The 9,894-nt window shown below is 36.9% G+C and overlaps 1 long non-coding RNA gene across 1 annotated transcript; it reads left to right on the forward strand.

The window, feature by feature from the left end:
• The first annotated feature begins 3,731 nt into the window (after window positions 1-3,731).
• Window positions 3,732-4,503, forward strand: LOC132164682 (uncharacterized). Its single transcript, XR_009438406.1, has 2 exons — window positions 3,732-4,048; window positions 4,260-4,503. It is a non-coding gene; the product is annotated as an uncharacterized LOC132164682 (long non-coding RNA).
• The last annotated feature ends 5,391 nt before the right edge of the window (window positions 4,504-9,894 follow it).

The following is a 9,894-nucleotide window of genomic DNA, read 5'->3' on the forward strand; positions in this document are numbered from 1 at the left end:
AGTTTGACTTAAAAAATTCAAAACAACTCTATTTATATATATATATTTTTAAATCACGCTTGTTTGGATGAGATCTTGTCTCCTTCAAGCAAGACGTTGCGGTCAATAAAACCCATGTTTCCAACTCAGCCTTTTTTTATTTTTTTTTATTTTTTATTCATTTAAATCTTTCAACATGTGTCTTATTCGGACGAGCCTCAATTTCATTCGAACATTATCATTTATGAGTCATTAACAAACGAGTGCCATGTGGCATTGGGCATAGCTTTTGCTCGACATGTGGCTCGTTCGAATGAGCCTCAATCTCGATCGAATGAGATTATCTTAATTATTAAGAAATCTTTTTGTATGTAGCTTGTTTGAATGTCACTTTCTCGTTTGGACGACTTGCATCGCGTCCAAACACCATTTCTCTCGTCAGAACAAGATATGTAATTGTTTTTTTAGAATGTTTACATTTTTAATTACTTTGTGCATGTAGCCGTAAATTTAGCATAACTTTTGTTGCAAATATCAAAATAACGTACATGACCCAATCTGAAAAGCTCTCTTCGGTGTGCATGTCGTGGCCATTAAACTATGCTTGATACGAGTTGTTTTTCAAAATCCACTGCTTTGACCTTCAAATTCCTATTTTAGTATTTTAAGCTATTTTCTGCCCCTATTTATAAAATATTTGTTTTATTTGGGGTAGTTAACTATTTTTTTTTCCCCTTAATCGCAAATATTTTTCATTTCATTGACTTCCTTTGACCCTAAATCTTAAATTTCTACCCACTGTCATACGGTGTGAGATCGAACATCCGTAGTCCGGCACAATGTCAATATTTAATATTTTATGTTATTATTTTCAAATTTCTATTTCTTTTTAGCTTTTTTTTTTTTTTTTTTTGGGTATTACACGGGTTCTTTGTGAAGAAATTCGTGAGCCTAACTCATTTCATAAAACTGGTTCAATAAGAGAATGGTTGCCCACTCCTTATAAACATGCCCAAGATCTTGTCTACAGACAATGTAGAACTATTTCTCAACACCGTCCCTCACGTATAGGCCGGTATTTTTTGGGGTCCTTGTCACAGGGTAAGTAGTGTGAGCTCCTATTCATCCTATGGTAGGCTCTGATACCATGAATAAATTCGTGGGCCTAACTCATCTCATAAAACCGGTTCAATAAGAGAGGGTCGCACAATCCTTATAAACCTGCCCAAGATCTTATCCACAGGCAATATGCGACTATTTCTCAATACTTTGTCTAGTCTCTTAAAAAATATAACATTAGAGTTTGAAAGATATGCATGAATTAATAAAAAAACATCAATATGACTTTATAAATCGATTTTCAAATGAACTTCTACAATACACTTAAAAGTATCAATACAAGCCCTTTATATATATATATATATATCAAACCACTAGTAATTCATATAAAGAGTACAACAAAAATGCTGAAAAGTACTTGGCCATTATTTTTGAAAGCTGCCCTCGCCCCTGGGTGTTGGTTGGCTTGTGCGACAAAAATATATAATATACCTTTATTTGTTTATATATATATATATATATATATATATATAGTTTTCTCTTATGATTGATAGACTGATACATTGCAAATTGTAATCAATAACTTGCAAAGCAGAAGAGTTACAACCTTGCTAATGTCATTCTAAGACATTATAAAAAGGTGTTTTTTTTTTTTTTGAAAAAAATATGAACTTGGTTTACTTCCATTGGCTTTAATCTCTCCCCCACACGAATCTGTACTGCCACACGCGTGGTAACATTAGACAAAGTCAAAAAGAAGCACCAAAAACAAAGAAAGTCAAACATGCTGAGGAAAGAAAAAGTCAGTCACACATACACAAAGACCTGTATACACATATTATATAAGCATCTCCTTGCTACACAGTCAAATATTACTAACATTGATACAATAAAAACATGCACACATGCATGCACAACAAGCTCTGAAAAGAAAAGAAAAATGGACACGTACACATACATAAGACAAATATTATGTATACTTTTTTTGTGATTAAGTATTATGTATACTTATACATATAAACAAACAAGCATACGCGCGTACGTAGGAATATGATATCAATCGGTATTTAGTCACCCAAAAATCTGATTTATAGTGTCATGAACTTTTGAAAAGCATTTCAAATTTGTTTTTCAAAGGCAAGGACTAGGTATCCCTAATTCCTTTGAAAATTCAGGAACTTTTTTCTCTATCCGCTTGTTTGTTCAATAATTGTGGTGACTTTTTCTTATTTTTTTATTTTTTTATTTTATTTTAATCTTTTTCTTCTTCTACGCCCTTTTTGTTTCTAATGGTTGTCTCTGCACTGGCCACCCTTTAGTTCATCTTTTTCTTGAGATTTGGGCGGTGCTTTACACCAAGGCAGTACTATAGGTGGCGTTTTTATTGGTTTTTTTGTAATACCCTGCTTTGGACACTTGGGAGAATTTTCTGTGTAGAACAATCTATGGTCCTCATGGAACGATGGAACGGGGCTGCTCAGTTCAGACCGATCAATCGTTTAACGCTCGATTGATAGAACCTTGAGCACAATGATTGATCATTACTTTTAACGATTGAACGGTGACAATTTACCTAGGAATAAGAATTGGTTATTTCAGCATGAACTCATGGAAAGGAGTTTATTTAAAAGTCTATGTCAAAACCTAAACCCCATTTTGTCACTCTTCAGCCACTAAGCTATTGACCATCATCAGCGGCGACACACGACCCATTTCAACCTTTTTTTGCGGCAACAAAAAAAAGTCTAGTCGCCACTAATGATCCATCATTAGCGACGACCCCAAATGTCACTACTATTGATCATCAATGGCGGATTAATACCAGCAACTGAATAGCGGCTAAGGGTCAATAACGGCGACATTTTTGCTCATTAGCGGTGACTTTGGGTCGCCGCTAATGAGCAAATTTCTTGTAGTGAAGAAGCTTCTCACCCCTCGGCCCTGCGTAGAATCCCAGAAGAGGCACCAAGTCGGGATGCCTTACGCACCCAGCAGTCGGCCGATGGGGTCAAAATGTTTTCGATATGGGGTATATGGGAATTCTGCTTTAGGTTTCGGTTTAAAATGTTTATTTTATATTTTAAAATTTTATTTTTTTCATGATTTTATTATTTTTTACGCATATGAGGCAGCAAAATCCTAGGTACCACTTATGATATAATGCCATGTCAGCTAATCTGATGATTTGACATTAATATGTGGCATTTGGGACAAGTGTCGCCATTTTAACCGTGTTGAGCTGTAGTTCCATTAAATTTTTTGCCTGATCATGGACGAGGTACTAAGTGAGTACCACTTTGGACACTTTTTGAAATCGAGGGGTCCGTTTGATTTTGGCGACTACCTAGCTCACTTGGGGATTGAGTCGGCCCCGACACATGTTATGTGGTGTGTTTCAAGTAACTTCTTATGTTATTTAAAAAATAAATAAAGTAATGTTAAATATTTAGAGGTGGAACTGCACCTAGCCTTGGGGACAATAGTCCTCCTATTAAATTTTATGTTTTTTTTTATGAATTTATCTCCCTAAAATTAATTTTTTACCCGAAAAGATCTTTTTTTTTTAGTTGTGTCCTCCCTCATCTTTTTTTAGTTGTGTCATTGCTCATCCACACTTGGACCAACATTTGTTAAAAAAGAAATAAGATGGAATGAAATAGGGTACAATATTTACCATTAAAAAAAAAAAAAAAAACTTTAAAACACACCACGTGACGTGGCATAAGTGGGGTAGCATGTTAGTGCATGCTATCACGTGAATCTCAACTGACAACTAGCTTAGTTCAATTTCTGGGAATTGATTAGCAGGGAGGTTTCAAAAATCAGTAAGCAGAAACAAGCTTTGTTGTGCGTTGTGCGCGCGCAGGTGGTGTTTTGAACGATGAATCAGAAATTTGGAGGGGGGAAACAACCCACGGGGACTCCATCGTTGGCCTGGTCGTGCGTGGTTGTCGTCGTCTCGCTCCTCGCTGGCGCATCCATTGTTCACAACACATACAAGCCTGATCTTGTAAGTTGTAACCCTCTCTCTCTTTCTCTTGACTTTATCGATTCAAACTTGACACATTATCAATATGTTAGTTTTTATATATTCGTTAAGGTGCTACAATTTTTGGGAGAAGTCAATGGGCATAACCTGTTTGATAAAATGTCCAAAAGACTATTGCTATGTTCGTAGTTAGATCTTGACATGCCTTTTTTTCTACAACTACTGTGTGCAGACATTGCCTCCCGCGGAGAGTGTTGATGGGGCTAAGCTGAAACAACCAGATAAAGAATGAAATATTGCATCAAAGTTTGGTTCTGCTGTTTAAATATCAGATGTGGATGCTCTAATAAGCAGTGATGCACCTAATGGAGCAGAAAATTTTTGTAATGGAAAAACTGAACCCATAAATTTCTTCTTATACATGCTATGTATGTGTTCCTTAGACTAAATAATTTTTATATTTATCTTTGACTTCATTTTGTTTTCCATTTTTAATGTTCTAACATCATTGGGAACTTAGGAAATAGTTTATGTGTAGGAACTTATTCCAGGCCAGAGCCTTAGAATGAAGTCAATAAGGAAGGCCTTGGAGGGATAATTTTTAGATTAATTTCTTTTTTTAGATGAATAAGTTTTAGATTAATTTCAACAACTTAACGAAATTTAGGGAATGAAATAGTAAATACATGTCTTGGCAGCGGGTCTCATCTTTGTAAAATGGTTGAAATTGCTGATTTGGACGAAATTCGCAAGGAAAATTCTTAAGTCAAGGCTGTTGGACAAATCCTGTATCATCTGGGTCACGTTTGACGGTGCGTACAATTTTGGCTACTTCATCAAAATGTTTTTGGGTGGAGAACTGCTGCTATTCTCTGAATTCAATGAATTTATGGATTTGGTAAAGTCCTTTTTTTTTAGAAGAGTGTTTGACTTGAATAAGATGATCAAGTTCTGCTCTAAATATCGGTATCTCGAGATCTCAATAGATATCGACTGAGATTTTCTCAAAAAAAAAAAGATATCGACTGAGATATTGAGAATCTTTAGAAAAAGATTATTTGTAATAAGGGTTAAATAATCTTTTGTCTCGTAGGGTTTTAAGACCTTATTTTTTCTTCCATAAGGTTTCATTTTTATCATAAGAGGTACATGTGGTTTTCATAAAGACCAAGATGGTATCTCTGTTAAAATTTCGTCTAAAACTTAACAGAACTCCACATCAACACCAATCAGATGTCGCCACGTGTCAGTTAATTAATTTTTTTATAAAAAAATTAGATTAAAAAAAAAAAAAAAGGAAAAATTTTTGGGGTGGCACCATTTGGGGGCTGGCCTGGCCACCCTATCTGGCTGGTTTGGGGGTGATGAGCCACCCCACGGCCGATTCAATTCACTGAATCCAATCTACAAGCTCGATTCAATTTAGGGTTCATTCGTCTTCTCCAATCTTACGGTTTTGTCTTTGCAAGAGAGAGGTAAAAATGCTGTAGAGGCACTCGAAGAACAACAAGGATCTCGCGTTCCTCACGTACGACGAGAAGAGGAAACTAGGGTACCGGAGATAGAGGGAGAGGTTGGGCAGAGACTCCATCAAGCCCTTCGATGCGTGCTGCCTCTATCTGAATCTCCTCTTTGATGCCTTGTGCTACCTCAAAGGTCATGTCTTCTACAAGGAGTGCATTCTCGCCCAGAAGAAGGGCATCCAGAGGTCTCTTCCACGCCCCATCCGGCCATGGGGTGGCTTGCGACCCCCAAACTAGCCAAATGGCCACCCACAAAATTTTTTCCTCTATTTTTTTTTAAAAAAATTTGTTTTAAAAAAAAATTAATTAACTGACACGTGGCAACATCTGATTGGTGCTAACGTGGTGTTCTGTAAAGTTTTGGACATAATTTTAACGAATGTACTATCTTGATCTTTATGAAAATCACAGTACCTCCTGTGATAAAAATGAAACCCTAAAGAGAAAAAAAATAATGTCTTGAAACCTTAGGGGGCAAAAGAGTATTTAACCCTTGTAATAATAGTTAAACCAAGAAAAGAATTCAAAATATATTTTTTTTTTCAAAAAAAACATGTTCAATTTTTTTTTTTTTTTTAAAAATCACAGATTGAAAACTACTGAAAAACTTTGAATGCTTACTATAATATAATGCTAATGTTCCTAACAGAAATTCTAGAAGATCATATGGACGTTAATCTTTGAGTTCTTACTCTAATATGATAAGACAAATGTTTTTCGCTGAAACAAAATACAGTTTAAATCAAATACATGTGCTAACCTTTGACCGATCGAATGCTCGTTGAAAAACAACACATCCATATCTGTATAACATAATGTTCGATAGCATACGATTCTCAAAAAACTTTTGCATAACATTGGTGTATTGTTCATCATTTGCATACATCAGACATTTCACAACCATATTACTGCTAATGCACTGCATGGACATGCTTGTGTAATTACCCTTTAATTGGTTAACAATAGCCATTGTTGCCCATGGAAGCTGAAGCTCAAGCACACGTTGTACAACATAAATTCCAGAAATTCCAATCAAACAGAACTACATAATTTCAAGGGACTTTTAAGGTAATAAAAAGCTTATACAAATTACTACACCTATGTTTTCTTTGCAAAATCTGAATAAAATTTACTAGAAACCAAATAAAAAATATAATATATGAAGCTGCCATGAATATAGAATAAATTCAAAAAAATATTTGGCACTTGTTTTTCAAATTTACTATTCATTGAGCCAACAAAAAAATTGTAGCTGCATTCTCAAAATTTACAGTCTTAAAAAATAAATTATTTTTAGAAAAATATCCAGCAATACAAAATCACCAACATGAGGAAGCAAAACCCAGCATTACCCAATCACTAAACATGAGGAAGCAATATGCAGCAACAGCTCTATAATTTGTTTCTCAGCTTCTCTCTATCTCAGGATCTCACTCTTCGCTCGTCGTCTCTTGATCTTACCTCTCTGCTCTGAACAATTGAAGAAACAACCAAGAAAAAAAATTAAACAAAACCCATCAAATTTATCAAATTTACATAGGAAAAATCGAAAATTTAACTATAAAAACCATACTTTGATCTCTTTGATACACCTCTGTTTCAAATAAAACCCACCGAAAGAATTGTCAAAAACCCACCCGACTAAAGAAACCCAGAGAGCACAACAAAAATTAAACCCTCGCCTTCTCTTTCTTTCACCGTTATTGTGCATGAACCGCACCGAATCTCTATTAAGCACATCTTCCAAAACTGAAGAACACAAGCAAACTAACAAAAAAAAAAAAAAAATATCCATACAAATCCCACGTAAAAAAATCATGAAGCACATAAATAAACTCTACCAAAAAAGAAATCAGCTTTTTTTTATGAATCCTTGCCTCTTTCATACAACTGTTTCAAACAAAATTCACCCAAAAAATTGTCAAAAATCCATACAAAACCCATGGAAAAAAAAAAACATGAAGCACATAAATAAACACAACAAAAAAAGAAATCAATTTTTTTTTTTTTTATGAATGATTACCTCTTTGATACACCTGTTTCAAACAAAACCCATCAGAAAAATTGTCAAAAATCCATACAAAACCCACAAAGAAAATCATCAAGCACATAAATAAACAATAGAAAAAAAAATAAATCAAATTTTTTTTAGATGAATCCTTACCTAGACTGCCACTTCTCCTCTCTCTTTCTTTCACCGTTGGTGTGCAACAAAACCGACCGAAACAATTGTGAAAAACTCATACAAAACTGAGGAAAGAAAATTGAACAATAAAAATCATTTCAAGTTGGTCTCACGTTACTGGATCCAAATCGTCTTTGTCGGAGCCCAACCACCGGATTTGTTGAGAGAGCTGGAGCCGGAGTGCCGGAGTGAAATCGCCGTTATTTTCTGAGAAAGAGAGAGAGGGAGAGAAGCGATTCAGAACAAAAATGAGGAAAGAAAATTGAACAATAAAAATCATTTGAAGCGATTCAGAAAGAGAAATGCTTGGTTGTAATAAAAAGTCCATATTTTGGCAATAAACATCACGCGGCAAGCATTTTAAAATGAGAAAAAATATCTGTTCTCTCTCCAACAGGCTTGTTAACCCAACCGGGTTAACCTTAACCAGCCTTTTTATTAAAAAAAAAAAGAAAACGCATAACTCCCCCTCCCACCCACATCGTTACCCAGCCTTCTCTCTCCCACTCCTCTCTCTGTCTCTCAATTTCTCCCACCCTCCTCCCACCCACATCCAGCCGCCACCACCATTCACCACCGCCAGCCACACCATCCAGTGGCTACGCCGCCGGCCACCACGAAGCAGGAGCGCTGGCCACCACGAAAGAGAAGCAGCGCCGACCACCCGAACCAGTTTCTCTCTCTCTCTCCCAAACCGCCGGCTGTTAACCAATCACTGTTAACCAATCAGCCGTGACTCACTCCTCTACAGCTCATGAAGATATGGTGCTGCATCAAGAAGGAAATATCCCATCAGACACGCCCAATCAATCAGAGAAATATCATACACCAAGACATAAGGAAATACAATCAAAGCATGGGTGAAAATAAGGAAAGACATATCAAGCTGTACAAGGAAATTCTCTAGAAAACCAACGGCTACTTTGTACACACTCTGTTTATATATATCCATGTACATGACAATATTTATTATTGAATAAAAAGAATTATCTCTTTATTGTATATTTACATGGTATCAGAGCTAATAGCTCACGCATAGATCCATCTTCCGCATCAGATTTTTTTTTTCTCCTCTCCTTCTCACATGGCTCCCACCTCTACTTCTCAATCCACTGTCTACAATCCACCAAATATTGCACAGCTTATTGGTTCCCGAATGGATGGGACCAACTATCCGACTTGGCGTTTTCAGTGTTGGCCTATCTTACAAAGCCATGAATTGCTGGGTTTTGTGGATGGTACTGAACCGTGCCCAGCAAAATTCCTTCTTGCTGCCGATGGTAAGGAATCTACTGATCTCAATCCTGAGTACCTACTGTGGCTCAAAAAGGATCAATTTGTGATGAGTTGGCTCAATGCCTCTCTCACAGACAAGGTGATTTCCACCTTGTATGGCTTAACTACTGCCCGGCAGGTTTAGGTATCTTTATCCAACCGTTATGCCTCTCAATCCCGCGCTCGGGTCCACCATCTCAAGAGGCAATTGCAGAATCTTCATCAAGGTAGCAAATCCTGTATTGACTATCTTCACGATGCCAAACTCTTGGCTGATCAGCTTGCAACAATTGGTAAGCCAGTTGAGGATGAGGATCTCATTTCATATGTAATTGGTGGTTTGAATGCCTCTTATACCACTTTTATAACTGCTTGTTCCTTTGCCCTGGATGATTCCACCATGAAGTTTGATGACTTCCAATCAAAATTGCTCTCCCACGAGGTATTATTGGAGGAGCAGAATCAAGCCCATCTTTCCTCACAACAATCATTTGCAATGCTTGCTAGAAAGTCCACGCCCCATGGCCTCAGGAAATCCAAGATGCAGTTTTCTCCACGTCCTCCTCAGCATTCCTCCACTCAATCACACTTTGCAACTCGTCAACATCAATTGAAGTCCAAATTCACGCAACCCAGTGGCTCCTTCACACCTCAGCACAAACCTGGTTCTCCTACTACCTATAGTGGTGCATCACGAAGCCCATGTCAAATTTGTGGAAAATTAAGTCATAGGGCTCTTGACTGTTTTCATCGCATGGATTACAGCTTTCAAGGGCGCCATCCCCCCGCTCAACTCGCTGCCATGGTAGCTCAAACCCATACTATACCTAAGGATGATCCATGGTTTGCGGATAGCGGTGCTAACAACCATGTCACCAACGACG

Source organism: Corylus avellana, chromosome ca10 (genome assembly GCF_901000735.1).
Source record: "Corylus avellana chromosome ca10, CavTom2PMs-1.0".
Lineage (NCBI taxonomy): Eukaryota > Viridiplantae > Streptophyta > Magnoliopsida > Fagales > Betulaceae > Corylus > Corylus avellana.